Below are 26,537 nucleotides of genomic sequence, written 5' to 3' on the forward strand. Positions count from 1 at the left end.
GGAGGAAACCTATGCAGACACGGGGAGAACATGCAAACTCCATGCAAGGAGGACCCGGGAAGCAAATCCAGGTCTCCTAACTGCGAGGCAGTAGCACTACCACTGTGCCACCATGCCGTCCCCTATAGATAGATAGATAGATAGATAGATAGATAGATAGATAGATAGATAGATAGATAGATAGATAGATAGATAGATAGATAGATAGATAGATAGATAGATAGATAGATACTTTATTAATCCCAAGGGGAAATTCACATACTCCAGCAGCAGCATACTGATAAACAAAAAAACAATATTAATGAGTAATAAAAATGCAGGTAAAAACAGACAATAACTTTGTATAGTGTTAAAGTTTACCCCCCGGGATGGAATTGAAGAGTCGCATAGTGTGGGGGAGGAACGATCTCCTCAGTCTGTCAGTGGAGCAGGACAGTGACAGCAGTCTGTCGCTGAAGCTGCTCCTCTGTCTGGAGATGACACTGTTTAGTGGATGCAGTGGATTCTCCATAATTGATAGGAGCCTGCTGAGCGCCCGTCGCTCTGCCATGGGTGTCAAACTGTCCAGCTTCATGCCTACAATAGAGCCTGCTTTCCTCACCAGTTTGTCCAGGCATGAGGCGTCCTTCTTCTTAATGCTGCCTCCCCAGCACACCACCGCGTAGAAGAGGGCACTCGCCACAAAACTGCTGAAAAGGCTGCCACTCTCGTATATACTGTATATATAAATACACAAAAAGGCACATGTACTTAACAGACATATGTTTTGGATAAACCAAAGAAGAAGACACAGCCACACACTATCCATATTACTAACCGAGAATGGTAAACCGGATGGCATGGATGCAGGGACACGGCGATGGGACCATGAGACGTACTGCGCAGGCGCGTACAGCACGCGTCTCATAAACCGCACGCGAAGTCTTATCCACCGCGCACGAAGGAGTCACAGCCCAAAAACGAAAGAGCTCAACTGACGTGAATGAGTAATGAAGCAACAACGCACCCATGGCTAACGACTACCGACACAGCCACACAAATAAGAGGACTCTGCGCTGCAGCCCAGATTCAAACGGAAGAGGCTACGGACACCCCACGGGTCCATAAAGTACGGATGGCGCAGGCTGCACCGCCATATTGTGAGTGGCACTACTGCGGCGTGAAGGCACAGGCGTCACCGCCATATTGTGAGTGGCACCACCGCGGAGTGAAGAAAACGCGCATCTGAAACTGCGGAAGCAAAGCAGGCACGGGTTCAAAACGAACGAGCTCGACTGACGGATATACAAACAATGTATTTCAGGATACCCAATGCCGGGGGTAGGCGAGCGAAGCGAGCAGGGGGCAGAGCCCCCTTGTAGCCCCTAGTTAAACAAATAAATGAAAAAGCAAATTCTTGTTTACTTCCATGCTATACAGGCATAGCACAACCAGTAGTAGTAGTAGTAGTAGTAGAGCTTTATTGTCATCCTAACAATATACTTACAGTACACAATGGGACGAAATATCGTCCTCCAGAGTCAAAAGGTGCAGTACACAAGATATATATATATATATATATATATATATATATATATATATATATATATATATATATATATATATATATAAAACTAAAAAGCATATACAGTATTACGTAGTATTATTTATTCCAGAGAGTGTGTGGAGTAAAGAGTCCAATGTGGAGGAGGGCAGCATGGTGTTCAGGAGCTGCACTGCTTGGGGAAAGGAACTATTGCACAATCTCGCAGACCTGCTCCTGATGCTGCAGAGTCGTCTTCCAGATGGAAGAGGAGTAAACAGTTGGTGGGAGGGGTGGTGGGGGTCAGCCATGATGCTAGTGGCTTTATGAAGGCCGCGTGAGGTGTAGATCTCCTGCAGACTGGGTAGAGAGCTGCCAATGATGCACTCAGCAGTCCGCACAATCCTCTGAAGGGCTTTGCGGTCGGAGGCATGGCAGTTTCCATACCAGACTGTAATACAGCTGGTCAGGACGCTCTCTATGGTGCCTCTGTAGAAGGTGGTAAGTAAGGGTTTAGGGAGGTGCACCTTTTTCAGTCGTCGCAGGAAGTAAAGACGCTGCTGGGCTCTTTTTGTAAGATAGTTGGTGTTTTTGGTCCAGGACAGGTCCTCTGTGATATGAACACCTAGGAACTTGGTGCTCTTCACTCTCTCTACTGTGACGCCATCAATGTTGAGTGGGAGATGGACAGCCTTTGTCTTCCTGAAGTCAACAATCAACTCTTTTGTCTTTTCAACATTAAGAGACAGATTATTGTCTTTACACCAAAGTGCCAACTGTTCCACCTCTTCTCTGTACGTCGCATCATCGTCGTTCTCAATGAGTCCCACTACTGTAGTGTCATCGGCGAACTTGATAATGTGGTTTGTGTCAGAGTTGGAGGTGCAATCATGGGTCAACAGCGTGAAGAGTAGCGGGCTCAACACACAACCCTGGGGGGCACCTGTGCTCAGTGTGATGGTGTTAGATCTTTTATTCCCAATCTGTACTGTTTGAGGTCTTTCAGTGAGAAAGTCCAGAATCCAGTTGCAGGTGGAGGTGTTGAGTCCGAGCAGATCCAGCTTACTGATCAGCTGCCTGGGAATGATAGTATTGAATGCTGAGCTGAAATCAATGAACAGCATTCTTACATGTGCATTGCGGTGATCCAGATGTGACAGGATCAGGTGGAATACCATTGAAATTGCATCGTCAGTTGATCGATTTGATTGATATGCACAAGAAAGATTAGTGGTGAAATGACAAAGTATTTTACCACAATTAAAAGATTTTATTCACACTGTTTCTAGTATGTTCTGGGACGCTCATGGCTTATGCAAATGAATAAAGAAGACTTGCATCAATGAGTCAGAAAAACACTCAAGTATACAATACTTAAAACCAAGGCTTTATACTCATAACTCTAAAGATAAATAGAATATATATATCTGTACATATAAAAATGATAAAACCTTAGGTAATTCTAAGGATTAGTTCCATTTTAGCTAAAAACTCTTAATTGTTACTGTTTTGCTAAGGATGTGTAAAGGTGACTGAGAATTATTGTGAGTACAATAAAACCAGGAGATAATTAAGTTAGTAATGGAAATTAGGAGAAGCATGTATCAAAATACTGTGGAAGCCAAAATAAAAACTGAGAAAACCAGTAACCAAAGGGGCAAGAAGAAAACAAAGGTTGAATGTAGAAAAGACATTGTAACAAGATAACGCAAATCCTACCACTAGGGCCTACTTGATTGAAAGGTATTGACCACTAAGAATAATAATGTAGTGTTTTGTATCCACTGAGGAAAACGGAAGTATGTAATCAATGCTAGCATGACAATTGTAGTCATGTGATCAACTAACCAACTGTTGCATAAACAAACAAAAAAACAACACCTTCATATATAGACTCTGCACTTGTTGAAAGAACAAAATAGGTAAAACCATGTTTAATCTTAAAATTATAAACTAGTACATATCTTATGATCTAAATTTATGAGCTTGTGTATAAGCATTGGTGAGTACAGGAAGGCAAAGACATGCTCTTAGTTTAAGCTGGAGAGTTTTTTGGATTCTTTTGTCACTTTGCCATTACCATGCTTGTGCCAACTTTTTATTGTTGCTGTTACTGCTCTTTATTTGACCTTGGCCTAACTGATTATGTTTCTGCTGCCTCATTAATAACAAATCCTACTTTAAAACCATACAACACTCAATCATTTTATATTTCTTCTTTAAATAAAGACATCACTCCTACACTCTGCCAGTGGCATAAGTGGCAACCTGTTAAAGGCCCCAGGTGAAACTCACCCAATAAAACAGCTTGAGTTTTCTTTTATGACTTTAGAAATAAGTAGTGCTCATTCATTCACTTCACAGAAGGGATTAATTAAGGATGCAATACAATGGCAATCATTACATTTTAGATGATAGTCTCTTAATGCACATTAATTTAAATCAATATAACTAGACCATTTTTTCAAAGTTTTTCAGGAGGAAAAGCATATTGGTGAATATGAAAGTCAGATTCAAGCTGAACAAAATACTTTCAGATTGACTGCATCACTTAGAAAACTGGTGAAAAATTAAATGTAGTTTTAATGAATTTAGGGTGTTTAATCATTTAATGATGCTGACACACTGCATTAGTTCATTTGAGCTAAAAATGTTTTGCTACTGATTTTCGCTTGTACTCAGCATCTGATGCTTTTTGTTTCATTGTCCAATAATAGTCAGCCAGCACTGATGGATTCCACTTGCCCTGGTACCACTTTTCCATTGTTGCAATGTCCTGGTAAACATTTCACCATGTTCTTCACTGACTACACTAAGATTAACAAGGAAGAAGTCCAAGTGTCAATGCAAAAAATTAATCTTTAGTGACATGTTGCACTTCATGATTTGTTATGCTTAAAGCATGCTGTCAATGAGTTGGACATGGTTTGATGCTCTTTAGTTGCCAAGATAATTCACAATGACATCTTTGAGAGCTTTTATGCAATTCTTCTGGCCCCACTAGCAGATCTTCAAACTTCTTGTGATTCATGACTAATTTGTAGACCAACAAAAATGCCTGACTTAATTTTGGCATCAATTAGTCATGGAAACATCATGGAAAATATATCTTTGCTGGGTCAACAAGTAATTTATGTGTTCCACTTTTCTGCCCAGGAACCAAATCCGTGTGGTGCAACCAGTTGTGTTTAATGTAATGAGACTTTAGCACGGCGGTATGTTTTTTCGTTGGAGAGCCCTAGGTTAAACCTATTCTCCCTTTTAGACTCTTTATTACATACACCTGATAAAATGCCCCAAATCCTAGCTATAGCCCTCATATATTTACACTCTTTTGCATCTATAGGTTCAGGCTACAAAGATGTATGCTTTTATTTATGTAAGTGTTGTGGAGAGTATAAATGTTCATATATGATTGATAAAATCTAGCATATAGGTTGATAATTATTTTATTATTGTCTTTTAACAAATAATATCTAATTTTAAAAAGGAGAAGCTAGATAAGCCAGTTGCTGATCAAGGCACATTGAAGGCTCATCAGATCAAACAGATGACCAGAACTAGTAAAAGTTGATCTCTGCAATGCAGATGGAGGATCAAAGGACAAGCAGGTTTGTTTTGACCAGGACTGACCTGGAGGAAGAATAATGGATAGATTCCTGGGTCAAGCATCTAATGTACATACTATCTGAAATGGTGCGATAAAGAGGAGAGGTGAAGAAATGTCAGGTGTCTGTGGTCAATTTTCTATTCAGCTGGATGAATCAAGAGATAATGCAGCTCAATTAATTGTGTTAGTTTGTTATGGAAAAATACTGGAGGACTTTCTGTTTTGTAAGGATGGTCCTGGAAGGAAATTCTGTGAGGAATTATTCCCACTGCTGAATGATTTTGTGATAGAAGCGAGACTAAGCAGGCAAAATGTTCTGCCATTTGTAGTGACAATGGAGCTGTGATGAGGGGCCTAAAGAGTGGAGTTATGGCTTGGATAAAAGCTGCCAATCCAAACATCATAACTACACACTGTAGGTTGCATTGGCAAGTACTTGCATCCGAAAGTATCCAACCTGAACTTCATTCAGTTTTGGACACAGTTGAGAACACTCCATCTGAAAGATCAAACCCACCCGCAGCAAAACTTTAGGATAACTACCACACTATCCTCTTTAATAAAATCCCTTTGTGCATCCAGGTGCCCGTGTGTGTGTGTCTTCTGGTGAAGTGCGCATGCGCGGGGCACGGTGCGATGCGCGATATTACTGTCAGAGAAAGTTAGAGGCGTTTTATGGAAATACAAACCAGTATTACTGCGAGAGGAAATTAAAGGTACATAATACAGTGAAGCATATTACAGCCACATACACGCCAGTATTACTGTCAGAGGAGATTAAAGGCATATTACCAACGCGCACGCCTGTATTACCACCAGAGAAAATTAAAGGTATATTACGAACGTACAAGCCAGTGGATGTGCAAGACAGTATTACTGTCACAGAAAATTAAAGACACACAATACACGGCGGCAGCCCATGAAGAACGGTCAGCTCAGCAAGTAAACATCAACAAAAGAAAGGCTGAAAGAAAGAAAAATACGACCAACAAAAAGAATGAGGTCAAAGTCCCTTGCCATTTAATATAGATTGTTCCTACTAATGTTTATGCACTACTGTTCTAGCGCCCGTTATTGTAACAGGCTAAATGACTAGTAAATAATAAAACAGCAGTGCATCATGTTCAGTACCCATCTCCTTACAATAAACAGGACTGGAACAGAGCATTGCTGTTCATTATTATTATCATAACATTGCTTAACCAGATAAATACTATTAATACAGACAAATAAATAATACAGCAGAATACAATGCAATGCAGCTGCCATATTTGCTCATTTGAAAATAAAAAAAAGAAGGTGGCAAGCAGCAATTTTTGCACTTTATATTTTACTAATATTTAACATTTATTCTATAGTACATACAGTTATATAAATATAAATAGATGTATTTTATAATATAACACTCTATCCAATGTGCATTTTGTGTTAATATTTAGTTATACATTGGTCATGGCATTCTGGCACAGCCAAAGAAGCAGTTTTATTGTATGACTATTGTACATTGCTGCTTTTGAATACTAATCTTTTGTATTTTTGTTGGTTTGTATTGTTTTTACCAAATAAAACTAGTTTTAGTATAAGCAAATTTGTTTATTTCTTATTAATAACATTGAACATGAACAATAAAATGATACTGGAACAGTATAATTGTTAAAACATTATGCTGTAGTAACATGAGTCATGTTCATTTAACATAATATAATTCATTTAACAGAGAATGAAAAGTTTAATTCATTTTAAATAAAAATATCATGTTGTTTCAGGATATATTAATTTACTGCATTAAGCATAGTTAAATTATTTTTGAAAAAGACAATTTTATTATGTGCAACCGATGTACATATTTTTTTTATTTTAATCAGACATGCCATTTTTTCAGTGCATCAGCATATAAAAAAGCTCTCTGAACTTTCTTTGCATGCTTTGACAAATGCTACCAGTCCACAAAGTCACTCTTTAAAGTCAGTGATGTACATTTTGCAAATTAAAATATCTAACTCAGGGTAAATAAAACAAGTTCAGCACACTTAGAATTTCATCTTCTAGACACAAACATGCTAATTATTGCTGATTGTATAAAACCTAACATTTTAAAAGTAATTTCTTCCTTTTATACATTCAGTGTCCTTTTTGTCTCTAATTATTCCAAGTCACTTTGCGGAATACTACTGATTCTCTACCAATATATAACAATGTGCCATTTAGAAGCTCCAAGTGCAGTATGCTCCTCACTGAGGAGTGAGGCTAGTGAAAAGGTATTAGGTATACTCACACCCATTATTTGTGATCTCTGTCGCTGAACTCTAACAGTATGGAGAAATTTTAGGAGAACGATAAAAGGAAGGGACTGTTGCTATCACATTTTAATGTGATTCGGAATGACAGAAAAATTAAGGGACAAATTTAATGTGCTTTGCCACTCATATTAGAAGTCTTTACTATGAAAAAGAGGAAAATAAACAGTTACATGGAGCCAGTGTACCAAATGACAGATTTTAAATTAACCTGAAAATGCAGACATTCGCTATTAATTTTCAATGAATTATAAAAAGTATTGCATTTTTTAGACAAAACTGTAGTGCATTTTAGTCATTAAAAAGCTAGACAAAACAAAATGAGCAGTATTAGGGATGCAAGAAGCAAGGAGTTGCCATTTTAAACATATATCATTTGTGTGAGCTAGTTGTAAGTAGATGGTCAAAACACAGGTAGGCCTGCTAATACTGCCAAATGAGTCCAAAGCACATAGACAAAGGTAAAATTCCCCCCAAAAAATGCAATAATTCACTAATCTGAGAATCAAAACAGAATCTTGAAACCTAAACCTGTAACATGTTGAATTAATAAATTACCCTTTAAAAGCTGACGGCCATAGCACAGCAGCACAGTGTGACAGCTAATCTGGTTTCAATTGCTTTTCAGAAAACTGTGTTTGTTTGATATGTTAACGCCAATGCTTGCACACGCATTTGAACTTTCTGGAAAGTTTTTAGATTGTTTATTGCTTGTTTTTTGTGTAGTTAACAAAGGTCATTTTTTTGTATTCTAATCATGGTGATTGTTTAAACAAGGTGAAAGGAGAAGAAAGGAGAAGAAAATAACCAGACTTGTTATTACACCATGTATGAGTGAATTTTATGAATTATTTAACCATCTTTACTAGTTATTTTGTGGACCCCATTATGATATATCACATACAACACTTTGAGAATGACTGCTTTAAAGAAGGTGTCCCTCGAAATGAAATGATAGATGGTCTTACCCTGCACTGGTCTCTGTGCTTGACAAATCATCCCTAAGGTTTTGTTTACTTTTGAGCTCCATTCACCCATATTCACTCAATGAGTAGAAGAAAAATTCAAAGGAGGAAACTCAAACAATCGGGTGGTTTACTGGTACAGGAATGCTTTGCAAATACAGAAGTACACTGCTTCAGCAAACAAGCATGAGCTTATTTTGTATTTGGGACTGCATACTTCTCATTTTTAAAGTAAATGAGTATTCAGACCTATCTGAACTAAGATTTTTGTAAATCTAAAAGCTTCCAAGTCTGGAGGATGTTTTTAAAATTGCAGTAAAATAAATAGAAGTAACTGGGTAAAATAAAAAGGCATTGTTTTGGACTCACCGGCAGGACCAAACACTAATACAAAAAAAAAAAAAAACTGCATAACATTATTCATTTTTTCATTGCTATAGTTAAAATAGAGTGTTTAGCTATCGAAATGCAATACTGCATAACCCAATACCATGTTGAATTGTTTTTCTTTCTACCCACAAAGTTGCTCGAATTGCTTTCATCCAAATCCCCCCACCATGGCTTTCCTGAATGTCCTGATTGAATTGTGTGCAATTTGATAGACAGGCTACTAAATGAGAGGAGTGTTTCAACTTTCAAATGAAACCATATTCCACTTTCTGTATTTTTCACTTTCTATATTTCAGAATTGTTTTTTTTTTTCTGTAAAGATGCTTTTGAATCTTGATGTAATACGGATCACAATATAATTTCTTTACCAACTATATATGTTCTGACAGAGTAAGATGTGCCCTTCACAATGACACATTGGCCATGGGTCTTCAATAATGAATAAGTAGGCTCAAAAAGTAAAACTAGACATATTACTGGAAGATAATAACGATAACGATTTTTTTTCATGGTGTCCCTCACACATTCACTGATACATTTACAGTATTGTGTTTGGGAGCTTATTCCAACATTTATGGAAATAGGAATAACATTCAAAGTACAATTTTGGTAAAAACATTATTGAATTTTGCAACTTGTTCAGCTGTAATATATGTACATAATATAACTAATTGTGCTGCTGTAAAAATTCTGAAAGAGAAATTTCTAACTTTTATTTTGAGGAACAGAACGTGAATATTGAGTGAAGTTATAGCCATTAAATCCAAGTAGCAGAAAATGGATAAAATGAGGATGAGTTTATAATGGTAATGAGATGTTAATCTACAAATATCTATTAAGATGTTTCTATACTTCAGAATACAGTTTCAAAGTAGTGCTGTTATCAGAAACATTTAAACTAGTGTACTCAAAATACAGATTTGGTTGAGTTGTCCTGTCAATAAAGAAAAGGTTTGACTCATTGCTTGATATCAGTGAAAATTAACTATTGCCTTTTCTTTTGTTAGTTAGTTAATTATAAGTAAGGTGTTCATTTCAGCTTAGAAAATTTAACCAACAACAATAGCATAGTTTAAACAATTGCCAGGGATTTTTTTAAGTACCTACTGTACACTGTATAAAATTAGCATTGATTAATTGGGAATACAGCGTGAATGCAGAAGCAGCAGAGTAATCAAAAAAAATACTGGCAAACAGTCCTGAAGTGGGGAAAAAAAATCTTATCACAATACAGCTGGATCATTTGCAGAAAAAAGTCTCTGTGGCCCTCTGCTAAAAACAATAACTTTTTTTATTATAACCAATAGAGCCTGGAATCTATACTACTCAGATGATTTTCAGTTAATACTAATGATGTAAGCTACTGCCTAATGATAAAAAGAGGATTTCAGCAGATCTTATGTACAAGCCAATTATCCTTATAACCTCTGATTGGATTCTAGGAGAGTGTTTGAAAGCAAAAAGGAAATTTCAATACAATCTCTAAAAGCAATATGTACCTGGAATGGAGAGGAGAGATGGTCTCACATTGCGCTACATTTTTGGGTCAGGGGCTTTACAAGCTGTCCAAATTTTTTTTTTTTTTTTTTAACATTTAACTAATATTTACCATAGTTTATTTTACTGCAATTTTTAAAAGATACAGTATACTTAATACTGTACATAATAAAATTTATTATTATTATTATTATTATGTAAGCTCTTGGATTTGTGATAATGTAGTTCAAAACTTTCGGTGGGCTGCAGTACATATATCTAAGCAGTCCTGGAGATGCCTGAAATGACCTGTAAGTGCCCGAAGACTTACTATAAGTATATATGTATACTTTCAACTCAGCATGTTGTGATTGTGACCCTCAACAGGACAAGAAGAAGGAGAATGAAATGGAATGAAAGTAATACAAAGACCTGGTGAAAATCACCTACAGAAAGGAAGAAGTTGTTAAATTAATGTTTCCAGATACGCACATTCATGCATATGTAGACATCAAAAATATCTAGTTTAAACCAAGCCTGCTGGGACTCCACAGCTCTTATAATCTTGGTGTTTTTTCATTCAAAAATGACATGTACAGTATAAACTATTTTCCGATGTGTGTATATTTGCAAGATGTGGATCAATACTCGACAGCTGTCTTGGCTTGAAAAAGTATTGTACTTGGTAAGTTTTAAAACTTTTTAAACCTCTGTGCCCCACAAGATACAATGTAAAGTGACAGTGTGGGAAAGATATTTTTTAAATTTATAGAAAGTGATTTACTATAGAAAACAATTTTGTATGGCAAATGCATTGTTGTGATGTGAAATTTTGAATACAAGTTGATAAATATTTTGTCTTTGTTTTGTAGCTTAGACAAAGCAATGTAATATTAGTGTTACATTATTGGTAACAGCAATGGTTTGATGGTTTAAGAACCCCTTCCCCCCTTTTAGGGTAATTTTACGACAGGGTTGGTGGAAGTGCTTCAAACCAGTTTGGCAAGTGTTTCTCGTCTAAAGTCTCTCAGTCAACCCCCACAGGAAAGCCAGGCTACTTAACTGCCAAACTTTACCTTAACATATGGTTTGGAGGACAGGTGTGAAAGTGTTCTATTCCCCCATTGGTCTGAAGTATGGCTGTTTGGGACTGGTTGTATCAGAAGCCTTTAAGTACCATGAAGCCCTATTGGCTCTAGGGGTTGGACAGAAAACCTATAAATTTGCTTGCTTTACCTCTCTCTCTCTTACCAAACTGATGAAAGAACATCTCACACCATGAACTGAAAAGGCCAACACAATGAAGAGCACAGCTCGGCAGCCATATTGAGACAGGCATGCAGCCTGTTCTGAAGAAAACTGACCACAAATGATGCTTTAACTAGAGACATTTTAAGTAACTAACAAGTCTGTGTGCCACCTGAAACTACACATCAACATTTATCAGGTTGTATGGTTGTAAGGTTGCAATGTACTTTGCATATTGTTATTATTTATGAATATTATCCATTACCCAACCTGCAATATCCTAACTACATGGTCACGGAGGTCTGCTGGAGCCAATCCCAGCCAACACAGGGTGGAAGGCAGGAAACAAACCCCGGGCAGGGCGCCAGCCCACCACAGATGAATATTATCAGTAATACATTGTTTAAATTGTAACTTAACTCCTGCTTGTCTTTTACTTATTACTTATTTACCTAATTGCCTGAGATGATAAATGTAGAAGGGAAGGTGGGGAGAAGTTATATGGTACAATACCTTATAAACAGTGGTAAGTCTGGGAGATTTGAGGCAAAGGCTACAAGATAATAATATAAATAGGGAAAGTAGGGTAAATATTGCTCTACCAAATCAAAATATGCGTACAGTAATCCCTCCTCTATTGCGGGGGTTGCGTTCCAGAGCCACCCGCGAAATAAGAAAATCCGCGAAGTAGAAACCATATGTTTATATGGTTATTTTTATATTGTCATGCTTGGGTCACAGATTTGCGCAGAAACACAGGAGGTTGTAGAGAGACAGGAACGTTATTCAAACACTGCAAACAAACATTTGTCTCTTTTTCAAAAGTTTAAACTGTGCTCCATGACAAGACAGAGATGACAGTTCCGTCTCACAATTAAAAGAATGCAAACATATTTTCCTCTTCAAAGAAGTGCGTGTCAGGAGCAGATCATGTCACAGAGATAGAGAGAGACAAAAGCAAACAAATCAATAGGGCTGTTTGGCTTGTAAGTATGCGAAGCACCACGGCACAAAGCTGTTGAAGGCGGCAGCTCACACCCCCTCTGTCAGGAGCAGAGAGAGAGAGACAGAGACAGAGAGAGAGAGAGACAGATAAAAAAATCAATACGTGCCCTTCGAGCTTTTAAGTATGCGAAGCACCGTGCAGCATGTCGCTTCACGAAGGTAGCAACGTGAAGATAATCTTTCAGCATTTTTAGACGAGCGTCCGTATCGTCTAGGTGTGCAAACAGCCCCCCTGCTCAATCCCTCTACGTCAGGATCAGAGAAAGTCAGCACAAGAGAGAGAGAGAGAAAAGTAAGTTGGGTAGCTTCTCAGCCATCTGCCAATAGCGTCCCTTGTATGAAATCAACTGGGCAAACCAACTGAGGAAGCATGTACCAGAAATTAAAAGACCCATTGTCCGCAGAAATCCGCGAACCAGCAAAAAATCCGCGATATATATTTAAATATGCTTACATATAAAATCCGCGATGGAGTGAAGCCGCGAAAGGCGAAGCGCGATATAGCGAGGGATTACTGTATATATCATATTTAAATAGAACTAAATTTGACTTGAAAAATACAGAACTTATTCTTTAATCTGTCTGTTATCCTATTATGTAAAATACATTTCTACAATTGTGCTATAAATTTGTATTGTAAAGTCCCCTTGATTGGAGTTCGTAGCAGAAAATATAGTATGATTTATATATATATATAAATATATATCATGATTTATATATATAAAAATATATCATATTTATAAAGAACTAAATTTGACTTGAAAAATACAGAACTTATTCTTTAATCTGACTGTCATCCTATTAGGTAAAATACATTTCAACAATTGTGCTATAAATTTGTATTGTAAAGTCCCTTTGAACACAGTTTGCTGCAGAAAATATAGTATACTTATCTTTAAACATTACATATTTATATATAGAGGTTTGTAAAATTTGGTGATCTAATGGTTACATTTAATGGTTAAACTGACATTTGAAGTGTCAATACCAATAATGTTAATATTACATTCAAATGCTAAAAATTGTTGAGACTACAGAAAAAATGGATATACAAAGATCTTCAATGTAATCATCAATGTAAGCTTTCTAATTACAAACAGTTCAGTATTTTCTTTTTTGTTGTCTAAACAGCTGTTACATAGATAAGGCGTAGAAGGTGTGTGACTTCCACAAACGGATGTGCATTTAAAAGGTCATCAGTGTCTTTTCCATGCAAATTTTATGTTTGTATTTCATTATAATTTTAAAGATATTCCACCCATCATCAAGGTATTAAAAATTAAAATCTCTATTTCAATTTGTCTTAAGCTAGACTGCATATAAGAACTATTTGTTGATTATTTATTGAGCAGCATAATAATACATTTTGGTGTCACATTATCTGATATCCCTATGTTTTTTAATCAATCCAAAGTGTCAAATACATTCATTAATTGTCACCAGATATCTTTATCTCCCAACAGTGTATTTCATAATTTAACTGTTGCACATCATAATTATCTCTTGTTTTATGCTCTAGATTATTTTAATGTTGCAAAAGGATTCCTATTTAAAATCTTTGCAAGAGAAATTGTCATTACACTAATAAATCATACACAAAGCTGCTTTTGTAGCAGCTTTTGTAGCAAAGAATGAATGTGAAGTCCAAAATCTTACTTATCCTAAGCTATTTCATTGTAAGGCTATCACAAAACAAATGATCTCTTAAGTAACATAATCTGTAATACAAGGGACTGAATAATAAAAATACCAAACCACAAAATACTAGACATGGCTAAGAGTAAATAAACTGTTGCATTGGAATTTAAAGGTAGATGTGCTTATTTGCCAAGGAAGTGTATGCCTATACCTTTGTCGTTGTTGGTATTTGTCTTTTTCAAGAAACACGAAACTCTGCATCTGGATCAATCCTCTGCAGTGTCTGCTGTGACTAGAGGCCAGGACTAGAATGACATAATTAGTTGTAGTTGTTACCAACAAAGGAAGTGTCATCAGCACTGTGTCTCGTTGTCCACGCACATTTTATACTGTCACTTGCCACTATTTTGATACTTATTTTGATGGTATGCCTTCATCCACTACAGTCTTCTGCAATTAATGCCTTAATTTTTAATAGTAGTAATGAGCTCTCCATACTGTATTTTTTAGGATTTGCCCATCTTCTATTAAGGTAAACATTGGCTTTTTGAGGAATCTTTGAACCTGTAAACGAAAATTATACAGATCAAGTTAATCAGCCATAATAAAGTTTTCATAATATGTGTGGGGTAAGAGGTGTGATTATGGAGTTCACTTAAAGAAAAAAAATTGATTGGAAATGCAATTTTGTTTAGAAAAAACATTATATTGATTGAATGTTAATTGAATAAATGTAAGGTTTTTTTTATATTTGAATTATTAATTAATTCATTCATTCATTTTCCACCATTTATATGAAGCCGGGTTGTGGGAGCAACAATCTCAGTAGTGACGCACATACTTTCCTCAGCCACTCTCATCAACTCATACTGTGATCCCAAGGCATTCCTAGACCATTTTCCTAGCAAATCCTGGGTTTTTCCCAGGGTCTCCTTCCAGCTAGATGTGCCTATAAAACCTTCACAGGGCGACATCCAGGGGGTTTTCATATCCGTTTCCAGATCTTACTATCCCTTTTCCCCTGACTTACGAACAAGATCCTGAGGTACTCAACCACATCCACTTGAAGCAGTAACTTACTTCCTACTCAGAAAGGACAGTCCATCTTCTTCCTACTGAGGACCATGGCCTCAGATTTGGAGGTGCTGATCCTCATCCTTGCCACTTCACACTTGGTCGCAAACCATCCCAGTGGAGTTCACAGCCTGATGAAGCCAACAGGACTATGTCATCTGCAAAATGCAGTGATGCAATTCTAAGGCTACTGAACTGGACCCCCTCGCCTCCCTGGCTGAAAACCACCAACAGGAAAGGAGTCAAAGAACATCCCTGGCAGAGTCTCACACCTACTGGAAATGGTGCTGATGTTTTTCCGAGTATGCAGACACAACTCTCACTGTGATTATACAGGGACCGAATAGCCCTTATTAGGGGACCCTGATGCCCATACTCTCCCAGAACCCCCCACTCTATTCCTTGAGAAACACGGTTATACACCTTCTCTATTTCCATAAAATACATGTAGACTGACTGGGTGTAGACCCATGCCCCCTCCAGAATTGTCATAAGGGTAAAGAGCTGGTCCACAGTTCCATGCCCTGGACTGAATCCACATTGCTCCTCCTGTATCTGAGGTTACACGACTGGGTGGAGTCTCTTTTCTAGTACCCAGGGAGGCTGAGGTGTGTGATCCCCTGATAGGTGGAGACCACCCTCCTGTCCCTGTTTTGGTCTGACATTCCTAAGGCACAGCTCCCAATGACCACATAATATTGAAAAGCCATGATGGCCATGACAGCCCAACATTGTCCAGAACTTTCAGCATTTCTGAGTGGATCTCATCCACCTCATTGACCTCCCACAGGGAAATGGGAATTGATCCCCCATCACCTTCTGGCTCCACCTCCTCCACAGAGGCCATATCCATCAGGTTCAGGAGCTCCTCAAAGTGTTCCTTTCACCACCAGACAACATCCTTGGTCCAGGTCAGCAGTTCTCCACCCTTGCTGAGAACAGCCTGGGTGAATCCCTGCCTTCACCTAATGCTTTACCAGAACCTCTTTGAGCACGATCAACATTTGCTTTCTATGGTCTCTCCAAACTCCTCAACCACCCGTGGTTTTTTTTTTTTTGGTTTTTTTACTTAATTTATATGGTGAAAAGATGTAGATTAAGTATCTATCTATCTATCTATCTATCTATCTATCTATCTATAAAAAATCAAATAACATTTCCTCAGTTTGCAGTAAAATTACACAATAATAAAGTCAGCTTGTTAAGAGCTATGTTGCATTATATAGTATTTATAATTTATTATATATATTTTTTGCATATATCCAGCCAATATTATCTAATACAATTAATTAATATTATATATGATTTTCTACTGCCAGTATCCTTATAAGTATAGAAAGTGAACAGTATTCCTGCATTCCTTCAACGTAATACAGACATGAGTTTACAGTTTCAAAAGTAGCTTTAAAAAGATATTAATTTGTAATGAACTGTAATGAATACTTATAATACTGACAAAACTCCAGGTGAGCATGTTTGCTTAAATATTCACACTCCTAATATTGTAAGGTTATGATTAGTATATATGTACAATTTTACTCTAAATATTATAAGTATAGAGACTCTTCTCCTAGCTCCACCTTGAAAGTTAACCTAGGTTTCAGAACAAAGTCCAACATTACATCAAGACTCGATATGTACTCCTAGCTGTAATTCTGCATCATGTTCAGACAAAAATGTTTCACAAATGTAACATTATAATCTAGCACACACTGTGACTTGATACATTGTGAGCACAATACTCTTATCACAGTCCCAAGAGTTAACAGATACACACTTCTTTAATTAAATCTGTCAAAACAATTAGCTTGATATGTAATCTCCAAATGGTGATGCTCTAAAGCAAAAGTAGATAATATTATTTTCTTAATATCTTTCTTCTTTTAGTTAGGACCTGCTATGTCATTACTGTGATTTACAGATGTCAACTGTTCAAATGAAAATGTTTGCAAAAATCTTACTGTTCATTTTCTTAAAAAACTGCTTGCTTCGCTCACCAACCCCCAGGGCCGGGTGCCTCATGGCCCCTATCTCATGGTTCAGCCGCCTGAAGGGCATCGGGGCGCTCCTCCATTAGAGAATGCGATTCTGTTTAAAGAGATAGTACACAGGAGAGTATATAGGGTGCGGGAGGAAGACAGTTTGGTCCTTAGTTATTAGAGATAGAAAATCAGTTACTTGAGTATTTCACTATAACTGTCTATTTTAAATACCAATGAATAATAAAACATGGTAAAAAGTAAAAGTAGAAGTAAAAAAGTAAAATGAAATAAAACGCAATAAAAAGTAAATAAAAAATTAAATTACATTAACGCCTTGTCAAAAACAGTATTATGAATTACTTTATCCTCTAACTTCCATCCATCCATCCATTTTCCAACCCGCTGAATCCGAACACAGGGTCACGGGGGTCTGCTGGAGCCAATCCCAGCCAACACAGGGCACAAGGCAGGAAACAATCCTGGGCAGGGTGCCAACTCCTCTAACTTTCATTCTATAAATATTGCTTTTTGGCATTTCTGTTCGCATATTGTTTGAGATATTTTTCACTTTTTCGTTTATTGGATAATTCTCTTTATTCTTGATTTTTATTATATGCAGCTGTTTTATGTTTTTTTCTTTTTTTCGACATTCACTATCAGCTCTTGCTGCTCTTTTTATATCACAATCTAAAATTTAACATTCTTGAATAGATGACAGACATTCCGATATATAGGATCTGGCGAGATTATTTAAGGCTTTATAAACCATAAGCAAAATTTTAAAGTCAATCCTGAATGACACAGGTAACCAGTGTAGTGACATCAAAACTGGAGAGATGTGCTCGTATTTTCTTTTCCTGGTTAGGATTCTAGCAGCTGCATTCTGCACTAGTTGCAAATGATTTTTGTCTTTTTTGGGTAGTCCTGAGAGGAGTGCGTTACAGTAATCTAGTCGACTGAAAACAAATGCATGAACTAATTTCTCAGCATCTTTCAATGATATAAGAGGTCTAACTTTTGCTATGTTTCTTAAGTGAAAAAATGCTGTTAACCTGTTATGTTTTTCTAACATTTGAGGAAATCAGGGCAGAAATAGAAATACTTATGCAGACAGTCAAAGATTCTAAACACTTCAAAGCCATTTCTCAATAATTGTTCAAGAACTGAAAAGACAGAATTAGGTAAAACCTAAAAAAATTCATGTACAGTATTACTGTTTCACACACTGATTTTTATAAATTTAAAATAAACTGTATTTGGTGATTTTTCTTTCAGTAAACATAAAGTAGTGTAATATCAGTTAATCAGGCCAATGTGGTCTTGGTCTCTAAAATAATATTTTCACTGAAATACTGAAAATACTGAAAATAGCAATATGTTGGGATCATGCATTTATAACTTATACTGTTCTATATATTTGATTTTATTTTAACCAGGACGTGAGTAAAAGAAAAAACTCTGTCTGCTCAATAATTGCAAATATCTTTGACACTGTTAAAATTACTAGATATTCTCCAGTGAAAATCCTGTTCAAACTTCACTTAATTGAGCTCTCTCTCATGTGACTCTAACCAGCAGGAAGAACGTGCATTCATGATTGACACACTTTATCTACCCACTAGGTTAATCTCTTACTTTTTATTTACTGTGTTACATAGTCTTGGGATTTAGATAATTAAGTATGTCATATATGATGCAAGTTGCATTTTTCTGTTTGAAAATAATCAGGCAATAAATAAAAATGTTAAAATATTTAATAAAGATCTTGATATTTCTTTTCTTTAGCAGAATTTTTAGATTTTTCTTATTATTATTAACATTTTTTTTCCTACTGGACATAACAGAAATGTAAATATACTAATTGTAGCTTTGAGTTTGTCATTGTTGAAAGCAGTTTAAGGAAACATATTAAGAGATGAGATGAAAGGGATTGACAGAAAATGGTGGAGTTAAATTTGACACAAAAATTAGAAAATGTTTCTTTACATTAAGATCCTCAGATACCTGAAATAAGTTACTAAGTAGTGTAGTACAGAGTACTTTACTGGATCAATAACAGTATTCCACTGATTATAATTAAAACACTGATGAGCGAACCCTATTGCCTTGCCAGGAGTTCATTGAAATCACAGAAATGTGTGCTGGACCAAATATTGTGTCCAGAAATGTGACCTGAGCTGTGAGGTGCTATTGCTAACTACTGTGCCACCGTGCCTCAAATAACAAGACGCAGTCAGAATGATAACCACAATTAAATATATATAATATATATGTCTACACGGGGGCAGCACGGTGGCGTAGTGGTAGCGCTACTGCCTCACTGTAAGGAGACCTGGGTTCGCTTCCCGGGTCCTCCCTGCGTGGAGTTTGCATGTTCTCCCCATGTCTGCGAGGGTTTCCTCCCACAGTTCAAAGACATGCAGTTAGGTGCATTGGCAATCCTAAATTGTCCCTAGTGTGTGCTTGGTGTGTGGGTGTGTGTGTACCCCGCAGTGGGCTAGCGCCCTGGCCGGGATTTGTTCCTGCCTCACACAGCAGACCCCTGTGACCTTGTGTTAGGATATAGCGGGTTGGATAATGACTGACTGACTAACTGTCTACACAGAGTTCCAATCTTGGGGTACACATTGGCCATACCACAAAATCTGGGACTGGCTCTTTCCATTGGTTGACATTTGGGTGCACCAGAAACATATTTTTTCTCCTAGTCTTTCTTGTCAGACACTTTTTTCTTCCATCTAGAAGATGGCCTCTCCTGGCCTCATAATGGCGTCTTGTAAATAACGTTTTTCAGCTGCCCAGGTGTTGCACTCTCTTGATAATGATACAAGCAGTGATGACAAAGTAAATCTGTCTTCACACAGTGAAATTGAAACGGACAGTGAAATCCAAAAGTGATGCTCATGTCAATCACAGAAAAATCTGCGAGGAATCACGTTACTATTGTCCCATTGGATTGTGTATTTCACCATGGTTCAAGATATACCACACAAATTACACATTTTGACAGTGCATATGGTAGTAGCATTATTATTATTATTCATTATTACAATTATTTGCGCCATTATTATTCTTTCTACACTTCTGACTTTGTACTTTTAGTGTTTTGCACGTTTTATAGTAGAAAGATGAGATTTAATAAATATGTAATTTTTCAAGCCAAAAAAATGCTTTTTACATGTTTTTTCGAGAAATAAATGTAACACTAAGGAGGTTAAATAACATCATCCTCATGACACCACCATGGCATTCGATTTTTGTTGTCCTGTTTCCCTCCATCTTTCTATTCATTTTAGTCTTTCTTTCTAGGAAGCACTGGCTAGAAACCAACAGTAGATTTTTACCCCAGTGTATTACTTAGCACATTTGTGCTTATCTTCACACACACACATACGAGGACAACTTACAGGTGCCAAATAATTAATGAGAAGAAACTTGCAATACCCAGAGAAAACCTCCATGAACGTGTAGAGACCATGTCAGCTCCACACACACAGCAGTGACTGGATGGGGGGGGTTTTGGTTCAGATTCCTAACCCCTGAATGTGCCTTCATCACATTTTATTTAAAGCAGACATCCATTTGTTCATCCACTTTCATATCCTGCTTTTCCAGTATAAAAACTTGCTGGGAGCTGAAGCCCACCTCTGGTAGAAGAGTTAGTGAGAAAGCCATCACAAGGCACAGTCATGCACACACATACAAACTGGCACAGCTGAAAGTCACCAAGCATGACTTAAAATTGAGTGTGGAAAAACACAAAGGGAAATATATACACTCCACACCAAAGGTGCACAGGAGCTGAACTGAATTGAGATTCTCTGTACTATGAGGGTAACTCTAAGCCAAAGAGATGTTGTGGTTACATCATTTTCTAATACATTTAACATTTTTAAACTACATATTACTAAAATATATATATATATATATTTAAATTTCACCCAGGTTAACTTGACTTTCCTTTCACTTGCTGTTGGAATTGCTGATCTCTTATTTCCTTTGTAGTATTTTGTACAATTCCTCATACTCATTCCTCAACAATTATTTCCTATTCTTTGTTCAAACCTTTTACGCAAACCCTTTTCTTAATTCTGCCTGGGGCATCACATCTGTTTAGTTCTAGATATTTCATGTGCTACATATTATAAATTGTATTTTTCAGTTGTACTGAACTTTTTTTCCATATGTCTTGGCAGCCATTACCTTATGATTGGATATACAGATGTTATAGATAGTGTTAATTAGGATGATTTTGATAAATTATACAGTTCATGTATCTTACTTTCTTTCTCTGTTTCTTTCCAAATATACAGATATTTTTAGGTACTTCCAGAGAAATAACACTGGTGGTTAGTGTACACCTCTGCCCAACAGACAGTAAAAGGCTATGTCAGTGTAAGTGGTACCCAAAAGCATCAGATATAGAGAGTGAGGCCAAAAAGGACTGGCAAGAGGCCAGAAAAACTATTCCAGCTCAGCAAATGTCTGACTGTGACTTCTAACTTGAGTCAATAGGTCTGTGCTGCCTGTCTGAGAGATGGACGACAGGGCTGTGATCCGAAATGCACTCTAAAAAGAGAAAAAGGGCTCTTTTTGATTTAAGGTAATTTTAGTAGTTGTAATGAACTATATTAATGTTTGTTCACATAACATAATTTTTTGCTTTACTTCAAATTGAAAAACATTGCTGTCGCTTAATGTAACTTCTTCTATTTAGTCTAAAGCAAAAATATCGCTTTGGAGACCTTGCCGGCTCCGACCCCTGTGATGTCACGTCCGGGCTCGCACCAATGGCAGAAGACCTAAATAAGCCCGACCCCTTTCACTTCACTTCCTGTCTCCCCCTTTAAAAGCCTCCACCTTTTCCCTATTCCCTCAGTTCTGTTTGGACTCGGTTTTGTGCACATCAGCGCTATATTATTTTGAAAAGCAACTTTGCAGCCAGGAAATCAAATTATACGGGTGGCTGCCCCAAACCTTTATATGACTCTGCCTCGAGTTTGTGACTATATATATAGAATTTAAGTTGGCATTACAGTGAATACAATAATGGACAAAATTTTAATTTGAGTTCATCCATCCATTATCCAACCCGCTATATCCTAACTACAGGGTGACAGGGTCTGCTGGAGCCAATCCCAGCCAACACAGGGCGCAAGGCAGGAAACAAACCCCAGGCAGGGCGCCAGCCCACCACAGATGAATATTATCAGTAATACATTGTTTAAATTGTAACTTAACTCCTGCTTGTCTTTTACTACACCTAATTGCCTGAGGTGATAAATGTAGAAGGGAAGGTGGGGAGAAGTTATATGGTACAATACCTTATAAACAGTTGAATGTCTGGGAGATTTGAGGCAAAGGCTACAAGATAATAATATAAATGGGGAAAGTAGAGTAAATATTGCTCTACCAAGACAAAATATGCGTATATATCATATTTAAATAGAACTAAATTTGACTTGAAAAATACAGAACTTTTTAAAGAAATTTGGTTTGAGCTAAATACATTTTTTGCTTTTATTCAAGTTTTTGAAAAGGTTAAAACAAACTCAAATGAATTAAGTTTACTCAAATACTTTTTAAAATTTGAAAGAAATCAATTAAATTCCTTGTTACCTTGTGAAGTAATTTATTTAGGTTAATCCAACAAAACATTTTTTACAGTGTGGTTACCCTGTTGCATTACAGGGCTGTACTTCACCCCATAAATGTTCTCCTCTTCTACTTTGAGTGGATCTTGTTCAAAAGATTTGTTTGTGTAAAGACATTCTGTTATACTGATTAGGTGACACTAAATTAGTCCCACAGTGTAATTGTGGATATGTAAGTGACCACGTTATGGTATTCCATCTTTGGTCATATCTTGCCTCTGACATTTGCTGATGGATTGTGAGTCTGCACAGCACAATTGTTGAACAATATAACTTAAAAAATAAATGTATGCATTATGGGATTGGTGGAAACATTATGTTTATCTGTTGTAGACATGTCTGAAATCTTAAATATAATAATAGTAACAGTAGGAGTTGTAATATTTATAATTGTCATGTAAACAGGTAAATTCTTACATGTATATCCAACCAAAATTAAACATATCACTACTCTTCCCTAACCATGATCAAGAATGAATAAAAACATACAATTTCATTTAAGAATTTGATAGGACATCATTCACATCATCTAGCTTCTAAATACTTAATTTTTTTATCTTCTGTTGTTAGTGACATGTTGAATTAGTTAGACATTACTTCCCTAACCCCAACTGTACTCACCAGGTTATTCAAGAGAATTTTCAGGCATTTTCAGACCAATTTATTGATATAATCCTACAAGGTTCTGCTGTTCTCTCTGTTTTTGTGTGGTGTTACTAGGACTGGGAATCAATTTAAAAAATTGATTAATTCAATGCATAAATGTATGTAATTAATCACATCCAACATTAAAACATGTAATTATAAAATTAATACATAAATAATGAAGTTAAAACACACTGAACCACAAATTTATTGTAGAATCAACACAATTGATTGAATTGAATTAAAAAAAATTAATGGCATAGTTTAAACTTAATCAAACACCTTAAACCTGAACTTTTAGCAAAATACTACTTGAACAAATACAACCTGAATTAGAATGCCTTCCTAAAAGGCAAGTTGAAAAGAAGACAATAAGAAAACAAGGCCAATGTATTAATTATCAAATAGGCATATCATATGAGACACAGACGTGTCAAAGAAAAAATTAAACAATTAAAAGGACTGTTGACTTTAAATGCACTGCTAAAGACTAATTTAATTGAAAGAATAAGCATCTCTTAAATGGGCATACATTAAAACTTGTGTTAAAACTCCATAAATACTGTCCATAATTATTCATCACCATCAGCGACTTGATGATTATACTGTCCACAAGTGTTTTTCAACTGGTGTGCCATAGAAATAACAGTGTCATGCCCCTGGGTCCTGAACTCAGAGAGACACGAGAAGGACGGGACTACCTGGAGAAGCTGACATAAAAAGAGCTCTGGGATCGCCATTTTGCAGTTTAGCATGTGTATAGATGTGGCTGGTAGAATCGTGACTTGGGATTTTTTGGGTTACACAAAGTGTGCCACCACAGAAAAATGGTTGAAAAACACTGCTCTACCTACACCTTTGCTCTTGGCACACTAAAAAATGTTTCTTTTGCTGCTATCTCATTTAAAAACTGACACTGTGCATTAGTTGGTGTTTATGGATGTTGCATTCTTTGCATAAATTAGAGAAGATACTGCAAACTTGAAAATTGGTAGGGATAATCATTACTCTTCTATTTCATAGAATTTTGTCATTATATTAGGGTAGTGAGCACTGTATGCTGACTGACAGACTAGGGAGTTAAATCCTGAGATACTAGAGACTTATTTTGGATTTGGTGCCATTCAAAGATAACTTAGTAGCACTTATGTAATATGACTTTGATTCGGTCTTCTTCTGCGCAGCTTTTCTCTAACATTGAACCACAACTGCCATAAACCCTCCTCCCCACCTACTTTCCTCTCACTTCCCTATACCTATGTCAGTATGCATAAATCAGTCAAATGAACATTAGGGCTATGTATTGACATTTGGCATATTGTGAACTGCGTAATACAAAATGTTAATCCTTTAAATGAAAATTTTATTTCTTAAAATTTTTAAAGCTAGTACATAAATATGGTACTGGATGTGTACGGAATTCAATAGGTACACACATTTAACTTGTTTGTTTTATAGTGTCGTAATGTTAAAAAAAAAAACCCATCAAAATGCCACCCTGACCAAAGCACTGCATGAGGTGTTTACCAGGCATGGTTGTTACTAAACATACTGCAGATGTGGTCACACGTACACATGGCAGATTTAGAAAATACTGACTTGTATTGGGATTAAACAATGCAAAATGTATTTAAACTACATAATAAAAACACCAAAATAAATAAATAAAACAGATATTGATTATTTAAACAATCTACTTTTAATTTATTAATTATAATACAATATAATTCTGACTTCTTCCTAGTACCTTATTTTCTTGGTCATAGGTGTTTCTGGAGAAGTTTGATCTGGAAAACCCTTTTGAACTATAGAGGTCTCCACTCCACTTTTATGTTAATTCATTTTAGAATGACTGCTACTTGGATATCTGCCCTAGAGAACATGCCTTTGTGTCACTATACTAGTGCTATACTAGAACCTTTACTTGTTTAATCTTATGCTATTACATATTTTACTGTTTTTGTAGAAACCAGTGTGGGATGTTTGCTGTTTAGCCTGGGTGGAGAATCTCTTACTTCATTGTCCATACAAATTTCAGACATTTTTCAAAATAAATAACATTGCATAACAAGCAGGATAACCTCTATTATTGATCTAGTCGTAGACTTACTATGTCATTACCAGAGCCTTCTGTTGTTAGTTCATTCAGATTAACATCAACCTAATGTAATGTTGCCATAATATTTTCCAAAGAATTATACTGACTTAATCTTAGAAATTACTATTTCATGTTTTTTGGAATATGGATTCTAGTTTTCTTTTTCACTTGCTCTAATTCACTGTTAAATTTCCCGGGAAAACCCTTAGTTATGAAAGGAGTTAGTAAAAACATAAACTTTACTGTCATCAATTTCTTGCCTCTACTGCTGCTTTCACTTTTAGCAGTCTATTTTCACAGACCCATGGCTTTGAGTGAGCAACAGTATGAATATTAAAAAATGGCTGAAATCGAGCCCTTGGTACTTTTAATTACAGACGAGAATACCATATTGATGGTGACAGAATGCTGCTAACAAGTGGTTGCAAGTTATGGAAACACATTTTAATGAAAAGGATCAGCTAAAAATAAGACACTTTACTCATCTTTCCATAAGAAACTCAATACGGGTGAGTTGTTATTTTTGTTTTTGTTTCTGTGCTCTACAGTGCTGCGTGTGTGCATGTCCCACACCCACTACAGGTTTTTATATTGCTTAGATTATCCGTTTATGTGTTATCTGCCTTGGCAGTGTTGCATTCTGGTGTTGACTATTTCATTAATATTGTCTGCAGCGTTTTATTCATATAATGTTTGATAAGTATTAAGCCTGGGTAAAAATATAGATTTTCTGATTAATCATTATTCTTCATTTAAACAATTCAATATAAATTCTAAAAATCTCAAGATCAATCTCGTAAATCTCTATCCTGGTCAATTACTATAGGTAGATTTTTGCTTGTCTTCATTTTTGGTGTCCAATCCAGTTTATAGCGGTAATGCACCTGTTAAGGCTTTTTACGGAAAAAGCACTTTACTAACTCGCATAAAATG

This window comes from Erpetoichthys calabaricus, chromosome 3 (genome assembly GCF_900747795.2).
Source record: "Erpetoichthys calabaricus chromosome 3, fErpCal1.3, whole genome shotgun sequence".
Taxonomy (NCBI): domain Eukaryota; kingdom Metazoa; phylum Chordata; class Cladistia; order Polypteriformes; family Polypteridae; genus Erpetoichthys; species Erpetoichthys calabaricus.